Source organism: Mytilus californianus, unplaced genomic scaffold (assembly GCF_021869535.1).
Source record: "Mytilus californianus isolate M0D057914Y unplaced genomic scaffold, xbMytCali1.0.p SCAF_38, whole genome shotgun sequence".
NCBI lineage: Eukaryota > Metazoa > Mollusca > Bivalvia > Mytilida > Mytilidae > Mytilus > Mytilus californianus.
Window position 1 is genome coordinate 875670 of NW_026262688.1, and position 10415 is coordinate 886084.

Consider the following 10415-nt stretch of genomic DNA (forward strand, 5'->3'; position numbering starts at 1 on the left):
GGATTATACTCCTGCATCGAGAATACGATTTTGTCTTCACTCCAGCTGGTTTAATTCTAAAATTAGTTTACTGTAGAGAGTTGAGGGATATAGTTTTCACGATTTCCTAACATCACATCAGATCAGAGGAAATGAAGTAAAATTTGACATAAAAATTGACTTGTGGCCAATGCAAATCAAGAATCAAATACACATCATAATCAACTGTCTGGGGTAAAAATAAATCAGACAGAGTGAACTTACGGAAAAAGACGATAAAATACGAAGTGAGTACGGAGTCAAATAAAGGCAACAGTACTATACCGCTGCGGGTTACAAACAAAAACCGAGGGAAACACATCTACTATAAGAGGAAAACAACGAAACAACAGAAACACTGCAGTGCAACAATATCAAACGCCAACATACATAGAAACGGACTATTTGATAACAACTGCCATATTCCTGACTTGGTACAGGACATTTTAAGAAAAAAATGGTGGGTTGAACCTAATTTTATGGCTAGCAAAACCTCCCGCTTATAAAGGAATATTAAAAAAATATCGCTAAAATGACAACAGGACGTGACAGGAATATAGTACAAACAAACGCACGAACACTCAACATAGATAAACGCATAAATAAATAATATAATAGTACATTTCAACATGTAAACCGCAGAATAACAACGGACATCTTCCTTTTACAACAGCACACCACACCGCAAACAGTGATGTATTTTATGACGTATATATAATCTTGAAATTCATACAATTATATGAAACGAGATCCAAAATTTACAATTATTTTCACAATACTAGGCCAAATAATTATCATGAATATGACGGTCTTGAAAGGCTAACTTTTCACTTGATAAATGTTGGTTTAAAAGTCATGTATTTTCCCAGACACTTTTTAAGTACTTTTCAAACAACTGCGTTTTATAACAGTTAGCGTTTTGAAGAAACAGTTAGCATGTAATGGTGAGCCTCACCTGCAGCCTTACAAATGATTTTGATATTAGTCATAGATAGATATAAGAAGATGTGGTATGAGTGCCAATGAGACAACTCTCCGTCCAAGTCACAATGTGTAAAAGTAAACCATTATAGCTCAAAGTACGGCCTTCAACACGGAGCCTTGGCTCAAGCTTAACAGCAAGCTATACAGGGCCCCAAAAATGACCAGTGTACTAAGTAAAGACACTGATCGTATATCATTGTGCACAGGAAATCCCCAAAGCCGTCAATGTATAACTTTATCATTAAAATTAAGAATATAATATAAAGAAATGCATCGAAAAGGAAATTATTTGAAAAAAACACATGTTGATGTGAGATGTTTTCTCTGCCATATAAAGAAGTATAACTACCATTGATGTTCCGATATTTGTCTATGTTAAATTCGCACTTTTCAAAAAATTGGAAGAATTTATATTTGTTTTAAATAAGGATATACTTGGCATTAGTAAAGTATTATCCTGTCCAGTACTACAGACAAAATATCACATACATTTTATTGCATATAAGATAAAAACCACTCAATGGAAGTTAACCAATCAAATTGTCACCCCCTTTTTCCAGTTTAAAAGCTTTAGTAACCATGTAACCTCAAGTTTCCAAAATATTTTATTGACACACCAAATTAAAAATAATGATTACATGTATTTGAGACACCCCAGATATATGTTTATGACTCAGACTTTTCTCCTGAAATGAAATGCTGGGTTAAATTCCTTCCACTCTCAAATTCAGTTGAATATTATTGTTCGACCCTCTGTCGTATGAAGCCGGATGTGACGTTCTATTATTTGGCAGTATAACACCCAAAGGACACCTCTATATTTACAACTGTCATACTTTAAGAATTCAAGACCATGAAAAGTGTAGAATGAATATCCTTAATTTTCATGTGATCGAAAGGAAATGCATAGTTTTTGGGTAACAATACATATATTTGCTTGGTACTTTATGTGTTATGCAGAAAGAATGATAATTACGATGTGTGTACATTTACGTTCATGTGTCCTTCGTTATGTTAGCTCCTATAAATTTCTAAAAATAACATTGGTTAAAAGCGAACACGTGGGAACCGTGGATATTGAATATATGGTCAGTGGACGTGTTATAGTTTAGCTACACAATCAGTGGGCGATGTCCATTTCAAATAATTGGTAAGTAGCAGAGCTAGTAAGTTTTCTCTTATAAAAAACTCAAATTAACATACATTGTAAATCTATTTAATTATGACGGGTTCATGCTTTTAGACATAAACATGTCTGAGAGACGCTGACTTTCTCGTTGTATATTACTCATGTTCTGTTTGATGTTTTGTAAAAATTGTGATATCAAACTACGTCTAAACTTTCCATATCAAAGAAGTCGGTAAGATAAATTCGTCACATAGAGTTTTAGTGACCTTATCTGATATAAACAAGGTCAGTAAATAAACGCAACAGTAGTATATCGCTGTTCAAGTCATAAATCGATTTAGCGAAAACAAATCCGAGTCACAAACCAAAACCGAGGGAAACACATCAACTATAAGAGGAAAACAACGGAACAACAAAAAAACTGAACTGCAACTACACATTGGGGCTCGCTCTCACCCAATATGGAATTTACTGACCCCGTAAAGATCATATTAGGGGTAAATTCAGTAAATAAACACACGGCATTACGGACCAGCCATTTGGGAGGGATGAATGGGCGGGGGTGGGGCTTTCTGTATAAAACAGATGACCTGTGCTCCACTGGTTGGTAAATAGTTTTTGATAGCTGAATCATTGAATATTGAATGCACTTATTATTTTTACTACATGGTTGAAAAGTAATGATGTCAGTGTAGGTATTTTGTGCGAATCTACAGTGTTTGTAAAAATGTCATGTGAATGGTCCAAAAATGCTGCATGTTGTTTTAGTTGTAAAAGATCGGGCTATATTAGTACTTTGATGAATGATATATGAAAGCTTCTGATTTCGTTAGGTAAAACAGGTATACATGTTATTCAAGAAGTAGTTTGCATTGAAATCAATCTGAGATTTAAACGGAATTTACCCCTATAGGGAAAATTTGCCCTCTGTGACTGTACTTGTTCATGGTCACACAATAAAACCAAAGCTCATTTTCTGTAAATATAAACATGATAAATGCAAAAGAAGCTTTTTGGAAACAATTAGTGTTGTTTCTCCTGCAAAATCTATGTTTAACTGTGACTGACAAGGAATCACTAAGTCTACTGTTGGAGTAAGAAGACGGTCTATGGGAAAAAAAATTCTGTATCCAGAATGAAAGAAACAGTAAAAATTACCCTTGAGAGTTATAGTTTAATGTAAGACATACATATTCTCCGTATTTTACATCACATTTTGCACATTTTTCTATTTCCCTTTATAAATGGGTACCAGATTTTGATGAACAGTTAAGAATTGATGTAAACAGTTTTTTCTGATGTTTTTTGTTACACCACTTTTAGTGGAGGGTTGAATAATGAATATGATGAAAACATAATAACCCCGTAATGTTCTTTGTGCCTGTCCAAAATTAGAAAACTGCAATTCAGTGGACGTCGTTGGTTGCAGATTGTTATATTTGTTTTTCGTTTATTGTTTAGTCATAAATCAGACCATTTCTCGTTTGAATATGTTTTCATTATTTTTATGTCAGAGACTGCGATAGCTGACTATACTTTATGGATTTTACTCTTTGTTGAAGGCCATACGGTGATTCATTGATGCTTTCTGGTGGATAGTTGCCCCATCGACAATCATACTACATCTATCTCCCTGTGTTAATAGTAAAGAGAAACATTTAAACCGGTCTTGAGAGTCTGCTACTTACGAACTGTTCCCTTTGTCCTGGTTTCACTACCACCGGTGGAGCTTCAATAATACACCATTGATGTATGATTCGGGGTAAATCAAAGGGTATTTGGTCCAGTTTTCTACTTACACCGTACAGGCAACACTATAACCGGAACCACCTAAAAGGCCATTAAGTACACTTGCACCGGCATTTACAGCATTGGCAGCCGTTCCAGCCGCTGCTATAGCAGCTGCCCAGTCTATTAAACCAGTCACTCTGGCAAATAGCCCTGAAAGTTAGAAACATCTAAAATTGTTCAAAGTAAAATATAACTGTTTTTCAAGGCATTTTGAAAATAGAACTTTGTGAACGGATTTAAATTTTATAAATCACTAGTACCTTTATGTCAACATATTCTTAACTTCAAAATAACACAGATTATATTCGATTTCACGTTAATTCATAACAACTCTGAAGATTCTTGCTATCACAAATGACTTACAATCGGCAAACCTCGGCATTTTCCGCTACCTTTCATCTTAAATCTGTCAAATGAAAAGCATTAGTGATTGTAAGAGTTGTCTTCCTTAACAAACGTAATTCAATTACAAATATTCATTTATATTACATGTCCCTCTGTAATTGTCCATAGGCTAATCAATCATATGTAAGAACTATTTTAAACTAGTAATCTTAGATCTGGATGCGCTCCCGATTTACCAAAATGAATGCGTGGAAATATGAATTTAAACAACTCCTCAAAGATAGCTGTACATAAGGGAAGATTTCGATAATATGAAGTATTTTCTTTTAAAATTAAGTCCATGTACACGTGTTTTATAATAAAAATTGACATTCAACTACATAAAACAGATTCAACTTTTTTTTCATAGTTTGAAGTATCATAAATAAAAAGTAAAATAACAAAAATACCGAACTCCAAGGAAAAATTCAAAACGCGAAGTCCTTTATCAGATAGCAAAATCAATAGCTCAAATATACCAAACGAATTAAAAACAACTGTCATATTTCTGACTTGGTACAGTCATTTCCTTATGTATAACCTGTTAAATAGCTAGTTAATTTTGTCACTATTAACAAAAGTCTATTCAACAGTAAAATGAGGAGAAAAAAACAGTTTATCAATTCAAAATTTCTAAATTTACCGGTACCTTCAATTACGGAAAAATTGACAAAAAAAATTTCAAATTTTGCTATTGTTACTGTCTGTTGGTCATAAAAAAAAATTTCTCCAAATTTAAAAGAAGGAAAGTTTAACAAAGTTAATGATTTCTAAAAAAAATCACTTAACAACAGACATGCTAAATGTTGATGTCACAGCTGCCGCCGATGATGTTATTTCAAATATCCCACCTTTAACATGTTGACCCGGTTCCAAGTTGTGTTCTGCAATTAGACAGACAGAACGACAAGCAAACATGGCGATTTAAATATACCTCCAGACTTTTTTCGGGGGCATACAAATAATTAAACACTTTAAAAAAAAGACTGCCTCAACATGCTCAATGCAAATATTGACAAAAAATTGTGTGCCCGTACATACCAGTAAGACAACATAACAGGAGGTCAACTCTCATGTTTGTGGACGTTAGGATTAAGTTTAAGTGGCATATGTTGATAACCTTTTGCTCCAGACCTGTTCTTACTATGTTGATAACCTCTTGCTCCAGACATGTCTTACTATGTTGATAACCTTTTGCTCCAGACCTGTTCTTACTATGTTGATAACCTTTTGCTCCAGACCTGTTCTTACTATGTTGATAACCTTTTGCTCCTGTTCTTACTATGTTGATAACCTTTTGCTCCAGACCTGTTCTTACTTTGTTGATAACCTTTTGCTCCAGACCTGTTCTTACTATGTTGATAACCTTTTGCTCCAGACCTGTTCTTACTATGTTGATAACCTTTTGCTCCAGACCTGTTCTTACTATGTTGATAACCTTTTGCTCCAGACCTGTTCTTACGATTTTGATAACCTATTTGATTTATCCTGCTAGATTACAAGCAAAGGTTATACGGTTAATGTGTGCAGGCGACATATATATGAATTTAATTATTATTATCAAATGAAAAGTATGGAATGGACAAAAGGACAACAGCAAGAATAAAATATTCGTACCAATAAAAGATCATGTCCAATTGTGGACTGTTGTTGATCCATACAAAATGCCCAGTAACATATGTGCAACGTTCACCATTTCAATAATAAAACTTTTTTAAATGACCAATAATTTAAGTTTTCAAGGACATACAATTGCAAATTTCGATGTTAATAAACTGAAAATAAAATGAAAGTATAAAACCCTACCTTTCTTCACTGCACGATACATCAATATGATTGATTGGTGTTTGCTTTACGCCGCATGAGCGCAAAAAGTCTATATCGCGGCGAGAGCTAATTCGAATATTTTGAAAATTTAATACATCAAGATGAGACTGACTACCAATCGAGTTAGAGTTCAAGTTCGAATTAGAGCGATAGTTGAAATTCGAATTAAGGTTTTGAGTAAGTCAAGAATCAAGTCAAGTTCGACCCTAAGTTCGACAAGTAATATAATTTGTACTTCCCAGAGCAACTTGACAGGTGCCACTAGTGTATCAGGATCATCTTACCCGTCCGTAGCATTTCATGCATCCTAGTATTTTTTATTATTTTGTTTCACAATCTTTTATTGTCTACGTAGTGTTTTATGGAAATTATTTCTCTGTAAGTCGTCTTTCGGTATTTTGCTATGGCTTTGTCAGTTTTTCTTCGGTGAAATCTGCAAGACGACCAAGTACACCATTTAAGAGATAACTGTATCGTTTTTGAAGCTTTGCGGACGTCCATCGGTAGTTTTACTGTCGCACATTTAGTTTACCTGGCGACGCGTAGCGGAGACAGGTAAACGGGTATTTGCGACAGCAAAACTAACTATGGACGTCCGCAAAGCTTCAAATACGATACAGTCATTTCTTTTATAATGCAAAACAAATTCATAATTAAATTTCAATCATGATTTCAGTATTAAATTTTCATTTCAGAAATTCTGCGAAAAGATGTTATCTTCTTTGGTCCCTAAACTAGGTGACGTCATAAGTATGCACCGAGCGTTTTCTGGCTTCTTGGCCGCTTCAGAATGTAATAAAATTTGATAAAAAGAATATTTTTAGGTGCAACATGTGAGTTATTTTGCTCATTATTGTAGAAATTACATGTCAATACATTCCGCAATTCAAAATGTCGGCTTCCTTTGTTTCAGACAAGGAGATAGAGAATTTTACGCTTACTGTCATCCAATCAGAACCATTGATACAAAATAATTGCACTAGAAACAGTCTTTCCATACACAAAACACAACTAAACATTTGCTAATACTACTCCATAGTACTTCATAGTGTACTTGAGAAACGGAGAAACAAATCAATCCAAGAAAACCAAAGATTGACTTTTGAACCATAAAAAATAGGTAAAAGTCAGATGAGCCCTTCAACAGACAAGTACAGAGTACAGTCATTCCATGCACCAAATGCACAGTTGGTCTATTATTCATAATATGAAAACAAGAGCCGAAAAGATGAAATGTGTCGCCTGTTTTACTTACCATGAATGAGTGTATGTTGATATTACTAACGATAAAGTGTTATATGTATCATTTAAACTAAACATTATCAAGTATCCATGGAAATGAGGTCAAGGTCAGATAAACCAAGTCAGACATAAACATATACTTTTTAACTATTTCATACACCATAAATGACCAGTTACTCATAGTATAAAAGAAACAGACCAAACCGAAAAATTTTAATATTAATTAATGAACCATGATCTTGATGTCAAGGTCAAAGGATCCCTGACAGACAGACATGTACACATAATTATCATTCCACAGACCAAATATAGTTGACCTATTGGTTATAGTATTTAAGAAGAGGACATAACTACTTGCATGCAACACTGATCAATGAAAAAAAGTGAAAATCGTCAATAATATCGAACTGGACTCCATTTTAGATCAGTCACAACATATTACAGTTTGACAAAAGTGCACACGCTGAAATGGCTCACCTGCTCTATTAACCATGACTGATTTTATGTTGACAGTTGTAAAGGTCAACGTTTACTACATGTATCACATAAACTTAACGTTGTCAATGAACCCATGAAAATGAGGACAAGGTCAGAGAAACTAAGCCTGACAGACAAGTAAACCTTGTGATCATTTCTTACTTAAATTAAAGAACCTTTCTGAGCACGTTCACATACCCACCACCCCCACATTGTCGCTGGACAAACAAAATCTCACCATATTCCTAAGTTGAAAGACTCATAAAATTGAGAATGGAAATGGGGAATGTGTCAAAGAGACAACAACCCGACCATAGATCAGACAACAGCACAAGGCCACCAATGGGTCTTCAATGCAGTGAGAAACTCCCGCACCCGGAGGCGTCCTTCAGCTGGCCCCTAAACAAATATGTATACTAGTTCAGTGATAATGGACGCCATACTAAACTCCAAATTATACACAATAAACTAAAATTAAAAATGATACAAGACTAACAAAGGCCAGAGGCTCCTGACTTGGGACAGGCGCAAAAATGCGGCGGGGTTAAACATGTTTTTTGAGATCTCAACCCTCCCCCTATACCTCTAGCCAATGTAGAAAAAACAAACGTACAACAGTACGCACAGTAAAACTCAGTTCACGAGAAGTCCGAGTCTGATGTCAGAATAGGAAACAAAAGAAAATAAACAAAATGACAATAATACATAAATAACAATAGACTACTATCAGTTACTGACATGCCAGCTCCAGACCTCAATTAAACTGATTGAAAGATTATGTCTTCATCATATGAATATCAGGCACAATCCCTCCTGTTAGATGTTTAGTATTATACCGTCATATAATATATGAGAAAAACATAACCCGTGTCATGCCAACAACTGGTTTTAGAATAAATATGTTAAATTCCGATGCAAAGACCCTATAAGTGAATCAATATTAAAGCCAAAATATGCAATCTTTAATGACCTGACAACAGTATCGTAACTATATCCCTTCTTAGTAAGTCTGTTTAAAGGTTTTGTTAGCTTTTGAGGTGAATACTGACATTTTTGTGCTTTGTAAAGAATATTACCATAAAAGATTGGATGTGAAATACCCGAACGTATAAGATGTCTGCATGTTGAGTTATATTTACGAATGATGTCCTTATACCGATGATAAAATTTAGTAAATGTTTTGACTAGTTTATGATATCGAAAACCCTGGTGTAATAATTTTTCAGTAATACATAAATTTCTTTCGCTAAAATCTAATACGTTGTTACATACACGAGCGAATCGTACAAGTTGAGATATATAAACACCATAAGATGGTGACAAGGGAACGTCACCATCTAAAAATGGATAATTAACGATAGGAAATGAAAAATCATCTCTTTTATCATAAAGTTTTGTATTAAGCTTCCCGTTAATGATATAGATATCAAGATCGAGGAAAGGACAGTGGTTATTGTTAGTATTAGCTTTATTTAAAGTAAGTTCAACAGGATAAATTTCATTAGTATACATACTGAAGTCGTCATTATTGAGAGCCAATATATCATCCAAATATCTAAAAGTATTGTTAAATTTTTCAATCAGATGTTGTTTCGATGGGTCTTTGCTGATTTAAGTCATAAATTGTAACTCATAACAATACAAAAACAGGTCCGCAATAAGTGGTGTACAGTTAGTCCCCATTGGAATTCCGACAACTTGACGATATACGGAATCTCCAAAGCGAACACAAATGTTATCAAGTAAAAATTCAAGGGCAGATATAGTATCAAAGCATGTCCAATTGACATAGCTCTTTTGTTTGTTGCTGGTGCGGGAGTTTCTTGCTGCATTGAAGACCCATTGGTGGCCTTCGGCTGTTGTCTGATCTATGGTCGGGTTGTTGTCTCTTTGACACATTCCCCATTTCCATTCTCAATTTTATCATAACTCTACAAAAGCCAACTGATAAAAATGTTCTTGTGGATATGCTCATTAACATATTATGTCCTCATAAAATACAAAGTTTCATGAAATTCTGTTGTGTGGTTTTAGAGGAGTTGCGATTACAAACTGTTGCAGTAGTATATTTAGGCCAAAATTCTAAATTCAAAGGGCATATATAACTCCTAGAAAAAAAAATCATAATTTCCTGTCCATATGCATATCTACATAGAATGTCCTTATTATCTACAAACTTTCAAGAAATTCGGTTGTGTGGTTTCAGAGGAGTTGTGATGACAAACTGTTGTTGTAGTATATATTGAGGCAAAATAGTTCAAAGGGGTGTTACTCCTAGAACAAAAATTGAATCATAATTTCCTGTCGATATGCATTATGCAGCATATCTACATAGTATGTCCTTATTATCTACAAAGTTTCATGAAATTCTGTTGTGTAGTTTCAGAGGAGTTGCGATGAGGACTGACTGACGGACGGACGGACAGACATAAGATGGACAGGTCAAAAACATTATTCCCGATGCAATAAATAATGTGGGGTATAAAAATTGGTCTACATAGTATCTTAAAGACAGATTTACTCATAATAAGTGATATATTTGCGAGTTTGAATGTTCTTTGGT